The sequence below is a fragment of the Ictidomys tridecemlineatus genome, chromosome X, assembly GCF_052094955.1.
Source record: "Ictidomys tridecemlineatus isolate mIctTri1 chromosome X, mIctTri1.hap1, whole genome shotgun sequence".
Taxonomy (NCBI): domain Eukaryota; kingdom Metazoa; phylum Chordata; class Mammalia; order Rodentia; family Sciuridae; genus Ictidomys; species Ictidomys tridecemlineatus.
The window spans coordinates 563,698-582,660 of NC_135493.1; the positions used below are offsets into that span (position 1 = coordinate 563,698).

General features: G+C 41.4%; 1 long non-coding RNA gene across 1 annotated transcript; it reads right to left on the reverse strand.

Moving 5' to 3' along the window:
• Positions 1-11,860: 11,860 nt before the first annotated feature.
• LOC144371652 (uncharacterized) lies at positions 11,861-18,123 on the reverse strand. The gene is made up of 2 exons (XR_013431606.1): positions 13,666-18,123; positions 11,861-12,646 (listed from the first exon to the last, which is right to left on the reverse strand). It is a non-coding gene; the product is annotated as an uncharacterized LOC144371652 (long non-coding RNA).
• Positions 18,124-18,963: the final 840 nt, after the last annotated feature.

Genomic DNA, 18,963 nt, shown 5'->3' on the forward strand with positions numbered 1-18,963 from the left:
CAGGTCTTGGAATGTCCTATAGGTTATAGTGAACCAACTAATCTAATCTTGGTAGTGACATGAACTGATTTGCTTCTAGAAAGATCATTGTGGTAGCTGTGTGCAGAACAGAGCAAAGAGGATTGAGATTGAAGCTGCTGTAGTATCCCAGTCAGGAAATAATATATATCTCAACTAGGATGATGGCATTGGTAGATAAGACCAGGGGACAGATTCAGTTTTTTAAAGAAAAGTTTAGGTAGTAAAATGCACATAATAGGTACTTTACTACGTATTTCTCAGAATGGTGAACCTAGCTGGAGACATGATGATTCATTTCTCATTCCTTCAACAGATATGCACCGAGTACCTGCTGTATGCCTGGGACTGTGTTAGGAATTGAGGAAATTCCAATGAGCAAATATGGATCACATTCCTTCTTGCAGACTAGCAGAAGATATAGACATGGAACTTGACGATTACAACACTATACTGCGGTGAGTGCTATGTGAAGGTAAGTTCAAATGCTGTGGGAACACATGGAAGGAGTACCTCATACAGACTTGTGGGGTTGGGAAATGTTCCTGGAGAAATTAAAGAATGAGTAGAAATTAGCCTAGTAGAAAAGTAGGGCATGGGTTGGCAGGGAAAGGGGTTGGGGGGGGGTGGGGGGGTGGAGGTGGAGGAGGAGGAGGAGGCGGCGGTGGTGGTGGCAGCTGCAGCGGCGGTGGCATCGGCGGCGGCTGCCATGGCTGAGGCTCTGGAATGACTGCCTGAGGGTAGAGTGTGGTGATTGTGGACTTTGGAGCCATTATTGGAGATACGGGGTGAAGGAGAACTTGCAGGTATTGGTTGGAAGGTGAGTATGGTTTGGAATATATGAAATTGGAGACACCTGTGGGATAACCAAGTGGAGATGAAGGACTGAGATCAGGACTGGAAATATAGATTTGGGAGTCGTCAGGGTAGTTCTTGAGGCCATGGATGCAGTTCAGATCATGTAGGGAGTGATAAAGGACACATAAGGGAATCAAGGACAACTTCCTTTAAGGGACAGGCAAAAGAAGAAACTAGTTGGAAGGAGACTGGAGGAGTGTCTTCACAGGAAAAGAGGAGAGAGTGAGATCAAGAGTGAGAATGAGAGACAGATCTGGGAGAGAATTGAACCAGAAGGAGAAGGGAGCAAATGTTCAGAAGGAGAACTGAGCAAGAAGTGACAAACTCAGGAACATTTGCTGAGTTTGTGAATGACAAACATTAAGACATAGTCACTGTGAGTCACTGTGTAAGGGCTGCTAGGGGCCTTGGGCAAGAGCAATTTTGGCGGAGGGATTGGGGGTAAAAAAATGATCTGGATTTGTACTAGGAGCTCATGGGGAATTCTTAGACATATTCCTCCCAGTATTGACCAGCATGGTACATTGCCTGTGGTAGAGGAGATTGAAGAACACATCATGCCCAGCTAAGGCTTTCTGCTCAGATACATCCACGACCAAAAATATCGTCTTCTCTCCAAGTTCTGTCGTCTTCTAATATGCCCAGTTTTTCACATCAGTAACCCAGGAGTCACTTTGACATCTTCCTCTCCTTCAACCCCTCTCTCACAGTTAAGCAGGCATCAAGTCCCTTCGACTCAACCTGCAAAATGCCTCTCAAATCTACCCATTTCTTGATATTGCTGCTGAAGAGATCTCACCTCTTGGGCACCTTCCCCTGAGCTTGAGCATCTATCTTGTCTGGAGGAAATTCTCCTTCCCTTTGTATTTCACTTTTTTCGTTTTTTTTTTTTTTTTCATTTTTATATATATATATATATATATTTTAGTTGTTAGTGGTGCTTTATTTTATTTATTTATATGTGGTGCTGAAAATCAAACCCAGTGCCTCACACATGCTAGGCAAGTGCTCTACCACTGAGCTACAGCTCCAGCCCCCTTCCCTTCGTATTTCTATAGAGGGCCATGTAAAGCTTTAGATTCTGTTTAGACTCCAGGTTTTAAGAGTTCAACACAGAAAGAATTTCAGGTCATTTGTTTCCCTCCAGAATGAAATTCTAATCTTGAGGGAGGTGGGAAGGACAGGCGAATGCATTATTGCAAACCTTCTCCAGTGATTCTGAGGTATAGCTCTGGTTAAGAGCCCCTGCCCAACACCCTGAGATATTTGAGTGTAAGGACCATGCCCTTCAACTTTGTATTTATTAAATACAACCAATGCCTGATATACAGTCAGTGCTCAGTAAAGGGTCAAGTGAACCAGTGGAAACAAGAGCTGAAGAATGATAGGGTCCAAAGAAATGGATGGAGGATAGCTTAGGAATAAGTATGGTCCCTTCATTTTTTTCAGTTGCCTTAGTGTTGAAATGGAAGGAGGCTCCCAGATATTCATGGGATGTCACTTTTGGCAACAATGGACCATCAGTTATCTGGGTTTTCTAGGTGTTTTGTAGCAAGGAGGGATTTCAGACTATGTAGTCTGCAATATTTCCAGAAATAGAAATCATTCTTTTTTCCTCTAATGACCCACACAACACCTGGGAATTGCCATAAAATTCCCAGAAGAGGAGTATGGTGAAGGAAAACCACTTTCCCTAGGTATACTTTGTATGGAACTGCCAGTGAAGCAGTATAGATATGGGCAGAAGACACCACTCTCCTGGTGTCTCCTGAGATCTGTGCTCTGACTGGTTTCCATCTGTCGTCTTCTGCCAGTTTTGTTGGGACTCACCTTCCATTTTCTCTCCACACAGGCTTGTTGAAAATGTAGGAGCCAATGTTTCCAACCGTCCCTGCTCCAAACTCTGATGCATACGCACCTGTGTACAGGTGAGCATGTGCACACACGCACACACACACACACACACTCACACTCACACACACACACACACACACACACACACACACACGAAGCACACACTCCTGGGTTCTTGAGGAACTTTCAACAGGAACTTATATTGTGAAAACTTTCATTACTTTAAAAAAAAATTTTAGTTGTAGATGGACACAATACATTTACTTTGTTTATTTAGTTTTTTTATGTGGTGCTGGGATGGAACCCAGTGCCTCACGTGTGCTAGGCAAGCATTCTACCACTGAGCCACAACCCCAGCCCATTACTTTTTAAAAAGATGTCTGAAATACAACATTTTGGACACATGGAGGTGCTCCAGCCCCCAGTTTCCTATCCATCTCTTGGAAAGGAGTGAGCAGTCTAGGACGTGCAGGGACACACAGAAGAACATTATCTTCTGCCATTGCATTAGGCCTAAACATACTTACCAAGCAAAATAGGCAGCTGTGGTGAGGAAGAAAAAGCCCTGGACCAAGAGTTCAAAGGCCCAGGTTAAAGTACTGCCTCTGCCACTTGTTCTCTGGAGTCTGTTTCCTCACCTGTAAAGCCAGAGGAATGGTATTACTTCATATTTATATAAACTCAGCTGCAAAACACTGGTTTAGGTACCCTTGTTCTGAGTTATCACGGACCCCTTGTGCTTACCTGCTATTGACACTGACTGTTAATATGCCTGCCTCCCATGGCAGAAGGAGATCTGCTTGAAGGCAGAAATTGTATGTCTCTCCCCTACTGTGCCCTGCCTTCAGTACTCAGCAGAGTGGTCAGTGAATTTTGATTGTGCAAACGAAGAACAACTGGAAACTTGTCCATTTTTGTCTTTCCTGTTAAGCTGTTATGTTTCTAAAAGAATAGCTACTGCTTTATGGTCCTCATAGGTGGGCTACCAGATAGGGCAAATCTACTTTCATTCTGTGTAAATTTGATGTATGGATGATCCAAATGATCAGGAGTTGAGTCACTCACCATGTTACCTTACAACTACATTTGTCTTTGTGTGTGTGTGTGTGTGTGTGTGTGTGTGTGTTTGTTACTGGGGATTAGAACCCAGGGCTTTGTGGTGCATGCAAAGCAAGCACTCTACCAGCTGATCTATATCCCCAGCCCTAACAACTACATTCAAAAGCCTGTTAAAATTCTCATAGGAGAATATTTCAGTAGGCTCGGCCCCGCACCCTGGTTATTCAGTTGCCAAAGTGTCCCCAGCACATTGCATTTCCTCAATAATAACCCTTTACATGTGTGTACCACTGCTTTAAAGATTTGTTAAAAGGTCCATTTTCATGTTCACTGACTCATAGACTCTTAATAACACCATGAAATAGGCAGGGAAGGTACTCTTACTACCAGTTGACAGATGAAGAAACAAAGGTTCAGACATTACTTGTGTTGCCACGTACCATACCTAGGGCAATTTTGTGGCAGAGCTGGGCCTAGAATGTAAGCAGGTTTCTAATACCAGTCTGGTGTTCTTTATACCACTCATTAGTTCAACACTGTTGCATTTTGTGATGTTGCCTCAATGACATTTTTGCATCTCACCCTATTCCTGCTTCTCAACTGCACCACCCAGTATTTGCCATGGCATTCTCTGTGCTCAACCAGTGCCTCTCCCTCTTTTCCAAACACATCCTCTTGCGATTTCCTGTCTCTGTATCTTTGCATGTGTTTCCACATCTTGGAGGACACCCTAACCCCAATATCACTGCAAGTTGAGAGAAACCCAAGGCATCCTCTTAATTTCACCTCAAAGGCCACCTAGCCTATGATACCTTTGCAGATTAGCCCTGCTGGATGAGATCTCTCTACCCTTGAACTCACAGAGCAATCTGTCTTATTTTGAAGGGATTTCCATACCTCTTTAATTCCCTGTAGTCTCTCACATCCCTTGTCTGTGTCCCCACAGCCCCTATTACTCAGTTTTCAAATCACTTATCTCCCAATGTTGTGAGTCTGCTTTTGCCCTATGACTGTAACCTCCATGAGACCTGGAACTTTGATTCTTCTTGGTATCTCCAGCACTGTGCACAGTGCTTGGAACACAGTAGTTGCTCCAAAAAAAAAAAAAAAAAAAAGAAAGAAATATATCGTGTGAATGAGTGGATGGATGGATGAATACTACCTAGCATGACGCCATGGATATTCGAGTTGCAAAATAATAATGGATTAAACTCAGTTTTCAACCAAATCTCACTATTTTCATCCTATCCTAGTGGGGGATAAAGGTTCTTTGTCCTGTCTCAGGCTGTCTCTTCTACTCCCGCTCTGGATTCTAGCACACCCTGCCTCCCCAGGTACCTCATTCACTCATTCAATGACCTCCTCTCGCCAGGGTATCTACTCGCTTCCTCTTCTCTGTCTGACTCCCTTCCTTGCAGTAACTAACATGCTCTGGTCTAAAAGTAAGTGCCCTCAACTGGATGGGTGTCTTCCTTCGCCTGTCCCTCACATTATAAACCATGCATCTCATGATAGAGTAACCTGGCTGGACCTTTTACTGGGGAATATTCAGTGTCACTGTCCTTAGATATTTTCTATTGGGTTGGTCAGATGGCCCACAGAAGACTCTTTCAGATGCTAGATTTTAGGGGAAGAGTCAGGGAAGAAGACTGGAGGTTCACAGCTTTCAGGATGCATGCATGCACTTAAGCCCCCTGTTTTCAATATGAGAATCCAGCCCTCAACCAGGTTTAGGAATTTCTAGTCCAGAGGCTCTTTCCTTTACACTCTCCAGGGAACGGCACTCCAGATTTCTCTCTGGGAAGGGAGAGGCCAGCCCCTCACTGGCTTTGGCTGCTGGAGGGGATTTGGGAATGAATTTACGTCTTAAACCAGTTTACAGACAACCTCATTATTTTGGTGCCTAGCCACCTTCACCTCCACTTCCAAAGTTACCTGTGGCAATTTTTGAAGATCCTTGGGGGCAGGTGATGATATACATTGGCTTTTGGCTTTTCCCACTAAGGTCTCAGGATTCCTGCTTTGTGGTCTTCTTGGATCTGCTACGTCAACTGCTAGTCATCCACGTGCTTTTCAGCATTCCAACTTTAGTTGCTGCTTCCTTTCCTGTTGTCCCCATCATATCCTCCAAATCCTGTTCCTCTAATCCTTTCAAAAATCATTTTATAGTAGTTTCAGTGGCGGTTCTGAGAGTCAATGAAGCCTCTCAAATGAAGAGGGTTCTGAGAGGCAATTAAGCTATATGTAGAACTATGGGTCCCACCTATATATCACCATGGACATGGGTGTCCACCTGCCTATTTCATTCATTTTCCACACCTGTTTCCCAAGCCACTCTTCCTAAAACTCTGCAGACCTAATTTGTCTCATCAGGCTCTCTGACCATTCTTCTGTTTCATCTCTGAATCTCCAGATCACCCAAGCCACCAAACAACTTCCTATCCATAAACCCTCAGGCCTTAAAGGTCAGATACCTTGTCAGTAGACCTGCACTTCATGACCCCTAGCATTTCCTTGCACCTTTCCAGTTCTGAGTCTCCTAACTTTGCTGCTTCTAAGAAGGCTGTTGATTTCATAGGCTAGCCCCAATCTCTCCTCTTTTCCCAAGTAATGATATTGGCAACAGTAATAAACGGCTAGTGTGTACTGACTGTAAATTATGTGCTGCTCACTCTGGTGGATGCTTTCTACCCAAGATCTCAGTTCATTCTGCATCACAGCTTTTAATTTTTTTGTACCCATCCCCTTTTTAGGTAGTTGGCATTGCATATGAAGAAACAGTGCCTCAAGGAAGGAAAGCTGATTTCCCAAAATTCGTCAGGCTAATAAGATGGAATTTAAGCCCAGGTCATTCTAAAGTCTGTGTTCTTCTTATAACACTATCCTGCCTGAGTCAAGGCATCAGAGAGGGAGCTAGAAAGCATAATCCAAATGTATACTAAATACCTGAATTGGAGAGAGTCCCCACCACCCAATGGGTAAACTGTGGATAAAGATGGATCTAGCAGAGAAAACCTTTACTAACTTCACAAGTTTACACAGCATCCACACTTGTGATCCTCTGTTGTGCACAGGATAAATGACCGTGTTTATCTACCCACACAGAAAGTAAGTTAGAACACTACTACAAATCTGTACGCTATACACCAACATGGCTTAAGATGATTTATCACAATTGCAAAAGATGCCCGATTTTTTTTTTTTTCCAGAAAGGAAGGTTGGATTCCATTAATCAAGCTAAGACTTTATACTGCATTACTGCCTGGCACAAAAAAAGATAGTGCACTCTGTAGTTTGCAAACTCGACTCAGGAAATCGGGGAAGAGTAAAATCCACATGGGAAAGATTTCCATTGACTTCTCATCCAAGATGGTACAGTTAATTCATGCTATGAAACACTTGGCAGTGATATACTGAATTTAACAAAGTAAACTCAAAAAGGCATGGCCAAGACAAAAACACACGAATGTGATCAGATGCTTGTCTCCATATTGAAGTGTCAGGCTTGCTTGTCTGGAAGCAAAGCATGGTGGACAGAAGTTAAGCTCCTACAAGGAATAGTGGCCCGAAAGTACTCTGAGCTAGATGGAGGGCAAAAGCCACATTCACTGTGTAAAGCCAAGGACTAGAATGTGGCTACCCACAAACTCGCCAACCCTGGCTATAAGTCTGAACAACAATGACAACAACAAAAAAGAACATCTACCCAACTCTGCCAGGGTCTTTGGCTCTTAGGAGCTAAAGGTGTGTGGGGATGAGGACACAGGCAATGTTTCTAGAAAATGTTTTTGAGGTCTTTTTTTTTTTTTCAAACTACTTGCAAAACTAATCTATATATGCTCATGGTTCTTTCAAGATCTTGCTGGAAGAACTGTGAAAGTGGGAATGATGATTATTGTCTATGAATGGTTGGTTAGACTGTAAGCATGGAAAGGGTGAGGGAGTTAACAAAATCTATTGAGCAATATGGCAGATTAGTTAAAAGAACTGTCGCTGGAGCCACTGTCTTCAGGTTTCTAATTTAAAGTCTGACACTTATTTTAGCCTTGTGACCTTGGGTAAGCCTCTTAATCTCTCTTTGCCTCTATTTTTTTTGTTTTTTTGTTTCCATCTGTAAAATGGCGACAGGGTTGTTGTGGAGATTAAGTGCACTTAGAACAGTGTCCAGCACATAGACAGCACTATGTAAGAGTTAGCTATTATTGTTGGGCAACAATGTGTGCTGTGAACATCTTAGTTTAATAACCACAAAGTTGTTTAAAAAACTCTATGAGGTAGGTATTTTCTGTTCTGTACCTGTATGAGAGAACTTAAGCAATGAAAAGCCAGACAAAATGACCGAAGTCGCATAACTACTACAGAATGGCAGAACCTTTAGATGCTGCCTAGTCCAAGGCTTTCACTTCTCAGAAGAACAAACTGAAGTTCAAAATAGAAGGGCATGCCTCAAGTCATTTAGTGCCAGAACTGGGCTTAGAAATTCAGCAACAGGCCTCTTCCCTTCAAGTAGTTCTCAAACTTTGGTGTGCATCAGAATCCCCTGGAGGGCTTGCTCAAACAAACTGGTGGTCTCCACTCCCAGAGTTCCTGATTTAGTAGGTCAGGGTGGGACGTGAACAGTTGCATTTCTAAAGAAATTGTCAAATGATGCTGATGCTGCTGGTCTGGGGACCACACGTTGGGAACCTCCACAGCACACCATAGTTCATACATTCTTTTTTCCTTCTCACCACGGACTCCACAGTCTGTGATCTATAAACACTTACAAGAAAGGGAAACCGGTGATGAAAACTAAAGAAAAATAAATAGCTCCCAGCAAGAAGGCAAGGTGACTGACCAAGAGTCCTGGGTTTGTGTGGGACTTTTCCAATTTTACAGTACAGGAAACTCCTCAGCCCCAGGCACTCTGAGAGGGTTGGCCATTGTAGACAAAGGCAAACAAAATTTGATGCCAGTCAGCTGCCAAACAGAAAAGGACATACAGAGAATGAGGTAATTTCTGATGAGTTTGTCTGAAAAGGACTCATTCATTTCTTCCTCTCCCAACAAATCTGTATTATGAAACTACTCTTTGTAAGGCACCATGTTAGGTGCTGTGCTCCTGACACTATTGATCCCATCCCACCAGAGAAGAAAGGTAAAAGTGAGTCTACAGTGAGCTTGGTAGACACAGACCCAGGGTTATATACTCAGAAACACCTGGAATAGGAGTGGGAAGGGAACACCCCACATGGAAACTTTTCAACCATGTTTCAATACATGATCAGCAGTCCAATAATTCCCTTCCTCCCTTTCTTCCTCTGAAGGGAGCACATCATTGAGAAGGATTGATTAAACATTTAGGAAAAGGAGGGTGTGGTAGTGAACTATTTCATTAATAATTCAGGAGAGTCAAGGTAAGGGGAGTCCTTTAGTAAGGGTGGTAAGTTGAAATTTTTGTCCTTGTCTTTACAGACCCAAGAGTATGTCCTTCACTTGTCATAAATCAATGCTAACCTCAGTTATGGTGTAATCTTCAAGGCTAATTTATACAAAACTTCAAAAAAGGCAAATGTCCTGGGGAAGACTAATGGTGACGTATTTTAGAGGAGTGCATAATAGCAAAGAGAATTCTTTAGGTCCCCAAATTAATTCTCAATCCTTTGACCTGACAGGAATAAAGATTTCAGGGAAGACTCCTAAAGATTCATGGTAAAAATAAAATGCAGAAATATTTTGAGAACACATGTTGGAGCACTGGATGGATCAATAAAATAATGCATAGACTACCAAGTGTTTCCTGGGAACTCACTGAAAAATTCAGATTAGGCTCTATTCTCTGTAAGTTTTCTTTCCTTTATGACTCCTATATTTCTTAATGATATATATTTTTTTTCTGTAGGGTGCACCCTGGCCTACATGTTGTTTCATCATTGTGCAGTGCTCAATGTGGTTATTGTACAGCTTCATTTTCAGTGAAAGCCACGGGAACAGAAGCCTCATACATTCCCCACCCATCCCACTTTCACACATCGGTCATTCAAGAAATAAAGGAAAGAAAGCATTAAATATGACCCAGTCACATCTTGGCCATTAACATAACATTCTAAGAGAAGGAAAAATATCATAAATGGAGGAAAACACATTACCTCCTAAAATGCCACCAAATTGCCGAAATACAAGTTTGTTAGTGATGGTGGTGGAGGGGGGTGGCGGGGGAGGGAGGGAATATTATCATGTGGAACCTCAGCAGTCTCTGAAAACCCTACAAATTTCCCCCATATAACTACCAAAGTGATGGGTTTGCTCCACAAGAACTGTTGTGACTTGGGAGTTTAAGTTCTTCAGAGGTGAGTTAGACAGCGATGATTCTTCGAAGAAATTAAAACACTATATTTGAATTCAGTTCCCAGGTTATCACTGAGCTTGGGTTACCAAACAATTCCTACAATGTCTACAGTTCTAGGACACTACAAAGCAAAATCTAGGGTTTCAGCCAAACCCTTCAATCCATAGGCCTATGTAAAGGGCTGTCCCAAGGAACCAATCATCTAGCCCATTGGTTCTCAAAATATGGTCTAAAGAGTCTTGGGGGGCTGGGTAATCCCAGTGACTTGGGGGCTGAAGCAGGAGGATCGATAGTTCAAAGCAAGCCTCAGCAACTTAGTGAGGCCCTAAGCAACTTAGACCTTGTTTCAAAATAAAAAGGGCTGGGGATGTGGTTCCGTGGTTAAGCACCCCTGGGTTCAATCTTCCTCCCCGCCAGCAAAGATTCTTGGGAGTTTCTGAAGCCCTTTTAGTGGGTCTGTGGGATAAAACTGTTTTTCCACATTTTTACTGGTACGTTATATATAATGGTAGGATTCGTTACATATTCATACATGGACACAATACAACAATATAATTTGGCCAGTATTGTTGCCCAGTATTGTCCTTTCCCTCCCCTCTTCCTCTCCTTCTGGTACCTTTCCTCTTCTCTACTGTCTCCCTTTATCTTTCATGAGATATCTCCGCCACCATTCCTTTTCCTTTTCTCCTTTCTAGCTTTGACATGAGAGGAAACATGAATCTTGACTTTCTGAGTTTGGAGGAATGGCATCCAGCTAATCCGCGCTCCTCAGTATTTACCCTAAAGAATTGTATTCGTCATACTGTAGCAATACAGGGATGAAACTATTTTACAATAACAGTAAGGTGATACTTTCTTTTTCACTCCCATCATCTCATCTTTTCCAGAGGTGACATGACATGTGATGTTGTCTCTGATAGCTGAGGGATGTGTGCTTCTGTGTTCTTGAATTTTAAATATTTCTGACTCTCAAAATCTAAGATAATTATTATCAGTAGATACAACCTAAACTCCAAAACTCTTTGGGATCCTCAATAGTTTTTCAGGGTGTTAAGGTGCTTCTTTCTGAAGAGCAGAGTAAACCCTCTTGAGTAAAGAGACAACCTACTGAGCGGGAGAAGTGATTATTTCCAAACAATACACATGGCATGGGGTTGACATCCAGCATATGTAAAGAACCCCAATAACTCGGTTGCCCCAAAACAGATAACCTGATTAAAAATGGGCAATAGGGCTGGGGATGTGGCTCAAGTGGTAGCGCGCTTGCCTGTCATGCGTGTGGCCCGGGTTCGATCCTCAGCACCACATACAAACAAAGATGTTGTGTCCGCCAAAAACTAAAATAAATATTTAAAAAAAAATTCTCTCTCTCTCTCTTTAAAAAAAAGGGGGGGGGGCAATAGACCTAGGTCAATGTGACTCAAAGGAAGACATTCAGATGGCCAACAGAGACGTGAAAATATGCTGAGCAACACCAATCATATCAGAAATGGCAGGCAGCGCTTCGCCTGACCCCCTCTAAGAGGTCAGTTGTCAAAGAAAAAGAAAAAAAACAAATGTTGGTGAGGATGTGGAGGAAAAGGAACTCTCATACATTGCTGATGGAAATGTAAGTTGGTACAGTGATTATGAAAGACGGTATGGAGGATCTTTACGCAATTAAAGGTAGATCTCCCATATGATGCAGCTACCTCACTTCTGGGCATGTATCCAAAGGAAATGACTATGAGCACACCAAAGAGATCCTAGCATGGTCTTGTTTATTGCTGCATTATTCACAATAGCCAAGATATGGAATCAACCTAGATGCCCATGAACAGGTTAATGGATAAAGGAAATGTCATACATATGTGCAATGGAATACTATCCAGTCATAAAAGAATCTTATCATTTGTATAAAAATAGATGAGATTAGAGGACATTATGTTAAGGGAAGTGGATCAGATAGAAAAACAAGTACCACATGTTCTCCCTTGTGGATATTAAGACCAAAATTTAGGTGAATTGTTGATTTATCAGTGTTATTTCTAGAATGGATTTCATTCTAACTATCCTAGTCAGAAGGAAAATTTACCTACTCAGTATTGCTTTGATTTCAATATGGAGAATCAAAGGAATTCTCTATGTTTCTGAAGTATAGTTACCAAAATTATCTAAAAAGGTTTAGAAAATGTGAGCTCATGTTATAGCTTAGGGGAAAGATCTACCCCACTAGATGGTTGACAGAAGCCCCCCTCTCTGTAACATGTTCCCATGCTAGAGAAAGGGGCCGCTTCTGTCTCATGGGATGGGATAGAGAGACAATATGTAGTAGATTTTCACACAATATTATTCTGCTGATATGAAATTCTGGTAGCCAAGGTGGCAGGTATGTTCTTAATCCCAATGCTGTCAAATTTAAGCCTGGAGCCCCAAGAGACGAGTGGTATTTAAGACATCATCTCTTGTTAAGTAGCAGCCACACAGTTGGCGGTAGCCAGTGAAGGATTCCCTGCCATGTAGGACTCTCCAGTTGTCTATAAATAGGACCTGTGAATGAATAAAAAGAGAAAACATCATCAGAACAAGCGCAAACCCAAAGAACCCTAAATCAGAAGAGATCATGTAAAAAGCAAAGCGTTAGGTGGTTCTATGGTTACATTCTGTGCGATATTTTTATTTTTAAATTAAGCAGACTTTTGGAAGCCCAGACGGGTGTAACCCTGTAGCAGGATAAATGGAAGTTGCAAAGGCAATAGTAGGTAATAAATGGGCCCTGCCCTTGAGGGGTTTATGTTTCTTGAATAATTGTCCTCTTTTCAAAGCAAATCATGTAATTTGATTCTTTCGTTTTCTTTTCTACTTCTCACTCTATACTTTCTCAAAGGGTTAAGCTATTTTATTATGTTTTATGAAGATATTCTCCATCCAGAGGAAATAAAGATGAAAAAAAAATGGAATCATGAAGGTGGAGGGACTCTTAGGGATCATGCAGTTAAAACCCCTCGTCATTCACATAGAGTCACAGATGTCAGAGATGGGGTGGGGCCTGCTCCCAGGTCATTCAGTGAGTGAGTGGCAGGACCACAGCCAGCACCTAGGACTTTTTTTTTCCCCCTCTGTTTCCTTTGCAACAACACGACACATACTAAACAAGTACCATTATTGATTGATTTGTTTATTTTTATTTCCATTTTTAAAAATTTTTTGGTACTAGGGATTGAACCCGGGCTGCTTTACTACTGAGCTCCATCCCCAGCCCTTTTCATTTTTTTAAAGGATTTTTTTTTACCTTTGTTTTACTTATTTTTATGTGGTGCTGAGGATTGAATTCAGTGCCTCACACATGCTAGGCAAGCGCTCTACCACTGTGCTACAACCCTAGCCCACCTGTTTTTAAATTTTTGAGACAGGGTCTCACTAACTTCCTGAGGCTGGCCTTGAACTTACAGTCCTCCTGCCTCAGCCTCCAGAGTCACTGGGATTACAGGTTTGTGCCACCATGCCTGGCTTTCTTCACTGCTTCTGTGTAACAAGCTTATTTGATATCTTTAGAGTTTAGGACATACCCTCCCAGGCTTTAGTTTGACCCAAAGCTCATTTTCAGGTCTCCTCAACTCAATTGTTAGAGTCCGGTGTGCTGTATACCAACGATGAACGACATCATAAGGCACAGTATTGATGACAGCTCGGTCATAGTTGTTGTACCTAACGTGGAATTGTGAGAAAAAAAGATCTCAAACACACAATAAAGACATCTGTTGTTTATTGAACTACTTTATATAATGGTTTTCTCTGCATTCACTACTTGTTCTGCAGATGAGCTGACAATATGTCAACATTCTCTTAGGTGCACAGGATTGGAGAGAGGAGCTCTTCTGCCTGCTGATCATATTTTGTTTCTCTCTGGAGAACCTGGGGATAGGGGATAGAAGTTAAGTCCCAGTTGGTTTTTCCCCATCTTAAGATATGATGTTTTATCTAAAGCATATTTCATAGAGTATGTCCTTATTGGTCAAAGCTCATGGAAGCATTGGGGAAAGATTTGAGCTTGCCCCTCGTCAAGCTGAGAATGGCATGGTAGGCTGTATTAACAAAGCTTTCTTTTCAATGACTTATAACTTCTCATGTGTCTCCCTTTGTGAGAGAGATGCCAGCTATAGTAGCTACTGGACAGTTCACCCAAAGATCTTAACTAATTCATTAAATACTAACATTTATATGAGCATGTGCTACAAGCTAGAAAGTGTGTTAGGCTCTAAACACACAATGATGAACATGGCAGACATGATCCCCTTATGTTCTCTTGAGGAAGATAAACGATAAACTAGAAATAAATATATAAATAATTTCAGCTAGTTGCAGATGGAAGGAAGAAAAATTGGTGTTATATGTTTAAGCATGCCTGGGAAATCTATTTCAGATGGAGTGCTGAGTGAAGGATTTTTTGAAATGACATTGGAGCTGGTACCTGTATGATGAGAGACCAGCAATTCAACCAGCTAAGGGAAGAACATTCCAGGCAGAGGGAATAGCAAGTACAAAGCCTTGGGGTGGAAAGGCATTTTATTATGTTTGCAGATCAGCAAGAAGGTCACATGGCTGGTGGTGAGTAAGCAAGGGGAATAACAGTGGAGGAAGTGATACAAAGGAAATCGCCAGGGGTCAGATGATGTGTAACCATGCAGGCCACAGTAAGGACTTTGGATTTTTTGTGAGCACCATGGGAAGCCAGTGGAAAACCCTAGCTGAGATAATGGATTTCTGTTTTGGCTAAGGCAAATTAACTTTTTATTGAAGTATAACACACACGCATGCACACAAACACACAAAAGCAGACAAATAATGATGAATTTCATGATGGGATCGTATCTCTATCGCTACCATCCATATAAATAAGTAATTAACTAGAAGCCCATAACCTTTCCTCATGGCCCTCTCCAGTCACACTCTTTCTCCTACCCAAGGGTAACTACTATCCCAACTTCTGTTGCCAAAGATAAGTATTTGCTGTTTATGAAAAACAAAACTTTATATAAAAGAATCATCATATCTACTACACACACATTGACATCTGTATGTTTCTACATGCATCTTCATACATTTTGTGTCTTGTTTCTTTCATTTAATATTAAAGGACAGCATTGTTCAGCAGTCGTTTATTCATCCTTGGTGCTGTATGGCATTTGATTTTGTGAGCACAGCACAATTTATTTATCCATTGTACTGTTGGTGAATATTTGAGTAATTTCCAGTTTGGAAGCACTACAAATACTACTGCTTTGAACATTCTATTCCATTGTCTTTTGGTGAGCATCTATATTCACTTCTGTTTGATATAATCTTAAGAATGGAATTTCTGGGCCATAAGTATGGGTATGCTCAGCTTTAGCAGACACTGACAAAGATGTTCTTTGCAAAGAGAAATAAACATCCAATGGTTCTCTTCTTGGGTATCAGACAGTGTTTATTGGTTTTAGTACATAGCACAATCAAAGCCAGTATTCTTAGTTTTCTCATATGTAAAATGAGCATAGTAACACCTGCTTAGTGGACCCCATAGGGATACTATGAAAATCAAATGAAAGAATGTAACAGTGCTTCCTCCCAGGCTTGGAAGAGCTATGCCCAGAGGGAGAATAGGGTGTGGAAGCATAGTCTCCACCAGAGTCTTGATCCCCCATTTTTACTTCCAGAAACTTCCAGTGCTGTGCTAGGTACTTCCACAAATATTTCATTCACTCTTTTTGACATTTCAGAAGAGAAGGTGTCATTAACTTCCTTTTACATTCAAGGAAACTTGAAAGTTAAATTAAATGTGCCACAGGGCTCATAAGTAGCAGAGAGGTTTTTAAATCAGGTTTCCCTAATAGTTTGACTCATTGTTTGTACCTGAGAACAGAAATCCAATGTAATTTCTGTGTACATTTTTTCCTAAAGATAACTTTTTTAATGGATCACAACTGCAATCTCTTGGCTTCAAATGGAGATATATAGTTTATGAACATTTTCATATGTAATATCTTATTGACCCTCTATGTTATAATCCTGTGAGGCAAGTAGTACAGCTATTATTATCTTACTTTATAAATAAGAAAAAATAATGACAAAGCCCTGTGATTTGCCCAAGGCCACATGGAATCTAGTATTAAACTTTTTATATTAGATGATGTTGTTTTCTAAGGCCACTAGCAGGAAGCATCCAGTAAAGTCTATTACAAACTAGCAAATAGCTGTGTAATGTTCTTTTGATTAAAATAAGACTATTCCTGGGCTTTTGCACAAAGTGATGCCATCATATTATTGTGTAACTTTTCTTTTTTTTTCTTTTTCCTGCTTTGATGTGAGGCAATAGAGGCCTGGGAGTGAGGGAAAGAAAACAAAGCAATAATTTATTTGATACAAAAAGCCATCCCTCTTATTAGTTGATATATTTTCCAAGTAAAGAGAGCTCAGTGATTGAATAGAAGATATATTTGATGGATTAGAACAAAAAGATGGCTATTTGAAGTGACCAACCAAATTGAAAAATTCTTAGTCTGAACAGGAAAAAGAAAAACATAGAGTGAGATTTACCAATATAAAGAATCTGGCATTACTAAAGAATCTATAGATGTGAAAATAATAAGAAAATATCATGAATGAATTTATGACTACAAATTTGAAAACTTAGATAAAATGTACAAATTTCTGGAAAGAGCCACCAACTAAAGGTAAAATAAAAAATCTTACTAGCTCTCTATAGATGAATAAAGGTTAAATTTAATATCCAAAACTCTCCCCAGAAGTAAACTCCATTTTTAGAGAATTTCCCTGGTAAACTCTAACAAATATTTGAGAATTATGGTGTAAACAAAAGATGATGGGCACTGTAATCAGATGGAGCACCCTTACAATTTAAGAATGTAGCATTATTGCACAAACTCTTTGGGAAACTGAATTTTGCCAGGTCAGGATGATACCAAAATGTGACAAAACTCATTATAAGAAAACTGGAGACCAATATCCCCTGGAATCTGGATGTGAAGTTATCACTTATTAAACTCAAACCAGCTATGTATACGTCAAGTTACCAATTCATTGCCTCTCAGTTCCCAATGTACCTTTCTGTATGCTCTTGATATATAAGAATCCCCCTTCTTTTATAGTAAGCACAATGTTAAGCTTTCTCTGAAGAGAGTGCTGCAAGGATGCTGAAAGAGGAAGACCTTTTCCTGCTGTTTCTGGCCCGGGCTGGGATTCTGTACTGTGAGCGTGAAGACATCTGGTAGAGGCAACTTCAGCCTCTCAGTCAGAATTTGGTCCCTCTGCCACTTTGTAGCTTCAGTGTGGTGATAACCTTTCCATAGGCCTCTTGACATGATAAACCAGAGCCCACATCATATCCTGCATGCAGCTGCCTATCTACAACTGCTGCGTGTAACCTTACCTGCTCAGACTCTCTGGGCAAGCCCCTTCTTGACCTGCACACTAGCCTCCTACATCTGCAGTGATACACACTGAGAAGACATTCTTTCTGCAAGTTCTCACTCCTCACACCCACCCCATGCAACCCATGTGCTCTGAAGTCTTCCTGCTCTCATGGACACCCAGACTTCCATGACGCACTCAGACTATCAGTTGCTAATTGCCTGCCTCCCTCCCTCCGTTCCAGAGGGTGGTCTGTTGTTTGCTCAGAAACTCCAGGTCAGATTCAGCCTGGCCAAACAAGGAAACGGCTCTGCTACCAGGTGGCTGAAGCACGCCACTCATTCTTGAAGGTCTGAACCCCTTCCAAGTTTATCCAGGTTTATCCTTCCTTACCTATTTGGCCTCAGCCCTAGGGCACCATACTGATTTTCCTTTTGTGCTCACTATTTCTATTTTGCACACTCACTATTTTGCCACAGTTCCCAATTCTTTTTTTTTTAAATATTTATTTTTTTAGTTTTAGGTGGACACAATATCTTTATTTTTTTAATTTTTATATGGTGCTAAGAATTGAACCCAGTGCCTCACGCATGCTAGGTGAGCTCGCTACCACTTGAGCCACATCCCCAGCCCCCCCGCCCCCCCCCCCCCCCGTTTTTTAAAGAGAGGGAGGGAGAGAGAGAGAAAAGAGAGACGCGGCTGGGATTGTGGCTTAGCGGTAGAGCACTCGCCTAGCACGGGCAGGACCTGGGTTCGATCCTCAGCACCACATAAAAATAAAGGCACCTAAAAAATAAGTAAATAAAAAAAAAGAGAGAGAAAATTTTATTTTAATATTTATTTTTCAGTTTTCAGTGGACACAACATCTTTATTTTATTTTTATGTGGTGCTGAGGATCGAACCCAGCGCCCCGTGTATGCCAGGCGAGCGCGCTACCGCTTGAGCCACATCCCCAGCCCCCTTTTTAAAAAATATTTATTTTTTAGTTGTAGTTTGACATAATGTGTGTATTTATTTATTTATTTATTTAGTTTTATGTGGTGCTGAGGATCGAACCCAGGGCCTCGCAAGTGCTAGGCGAGCGCTCTACCGCTGAGCCACAACCTCAGCAACCCCAATTCTTTATATTAATATTCCCTGTTTAAGTTACCATGTAGTACCTATCTCCTAACTGGACTGACACCATCAATATACAACCTGTGTGTGCGTGCACATGTTGTGTGCGTGTGCGCATGTTAATATATGCAAGTAGGGCTTATGCCAGGAGTGCAAGGTTGGTAGCTGAGTAAGATGTCCAGTGATCATCTCCCTAAAGGAGCCACAAATTTAAACAGCTGTTTATGCACCAAATTACCTTCACAAGAGCTAAGGAAGCCAGGTGAGACACCATAAAACCACAGTGCTAGGTTTAGTTATAAGAAGATGTGTCAAAGAAGGCAGGAAGGAAAGAGTTGCC